We start from the raw sequence: 1,700 nt of genomic DNA, 5'->3' as shown, positions 1-1,700 counted from the left end.
AAAAAAAAAAAAAAAAAAAAAAAAAAAACTTTTTAAAATGGTCTTCAACATATGTCACTATAGTCAATGAGATCAGAGCAGATAATTAAATTAGGTTGGGAAAATGTGTGTGTGTGTGTGTACGTGTACATGTGTACATGTGTACATTACATGTGTTTCCAGCCAAAACAGGCAATCTTGCAATGCACCATCCACTTTTTTTAAAATTATTATTATTACTTTTTTTTTTAACAAAAAAGTTTCAACACCAACCCCAGATTCTGGTGTCACAGTCTGTTCGTCATTCACACCAGCCACCTTCTCAGTAGGGTACACAAATGTAGTGTTTTATTAAGTCTAGCTAAAGCAACAGTAAATGTGTAATGAGTTTGTCACACCACAGGAAAACAGGTTATTCCCTCCCCTTCTGCCAGCATGGGGCCTTATTTTGATAAAAATATGTATAGTACATAATTGCAAGAGACAAATTTTTCAGATCCTGTTTGAATTTTGTCATTTATAACACATATGATGTTTTTCCAGTTTAAAATGTGATTTTGCTATTTAACAAAATCGCAGTTTGTTGTGTAAAACTGTTGAAGTATAAGATTGTGAAAATCAGAAAGACTAGACAAATTGCGTAGGTGACGTCATAGTTTTCTATACAATGCCAACAGGTCTTGCTCATTCTTGACTTCCTGTCTGATTAAGAAAAAACAACAACAACAGCAAGCAGACAAACAGATTGGGTAAGATAATGTTACATTTGTGTGTGGAACATAGCTAAGTTACCTAGCTAGCTAGTGTTGGTGATGTATTTGTGTGAGATGAGAGATGTAGTTCACTGACAAGTTTCACATAAAACTAAATAGTACTACAACAAACCTACAATAAACTGTGACTTTCTTGACTAGCAAAATTATCTTTCAAATTGACCAACATCATTTATGTAATTCATGGCATAATTAAAACAGGATAAAAAAATTATTTATCTCTCGCTGTTGATTACTGATCATATTTGTACTAAAATAAGGTCGGGGACACCAGAGGGAAGGACTCAATAATGACTTCATGATTACAATCATTTGTCTTTGGAGATTGGGCTTTGTGTTAACGTTCTTGTTCTTGTTCTTGTTCTTGTTTTTCGAGTCTTGTACTTTCCCTTTTAGATATTCATAGATATACATAGTTTTTGATAATGTCTTTACAGAAAGGGGCTGAAAATATTACATGTGCAAACAAAAACAAATTTGGGCTGAGTTATTTGCTCATTTGTCAACCCGAAGCTACCAGGTGTCACCTGCTACCCAGTTAGACATTCACAGGCACTCACATACACAATGTGTAACTAACTTTTTCACTTTTTAATAAACACAGCTGTGCCTCTGCACAAATTAGCTTAAAACAAACAAAACACATGCAGCATTTCATATCTAACCTTCTGTGCATTTTATATTTTATAGCATTCCTCATTCTATATTTAACACAGTTGTTAGTTTTAAGCACCTTCTACAAATATACAAATGAATGAATGAATAAATAAAAAAAAGAATTAAAATCTGTATTTGCATTGGCATCTGCACATATATTTACCTTACATTTATATTATCTATATCAAAGTACTCATCACTTCTGCACTGCACTTGCACTTAAATTTAGTCACCTTACCTGCCCTATCTATCTATCTATCTATCTATCTATCTATCTATCTATCTATCTAT

The sequence above is a fragment of the Epinephelus moara genome, chromosome 19, assembly GCF_006386435.1.
Source record: "Epinephelus moara isolate mb chromosome 19, YSFRI_EMoa_1.0, whole genome shotgun sequence".
NCBI classification, from domain to species: Eukaryota; Metazoa; Chordata; class Actinopteri; order Perciformes; family Serranidae; genus Epinephelus; species Epinephelus moara.
Note: the sequence above shows the minus strand (reverse complement) of the source record.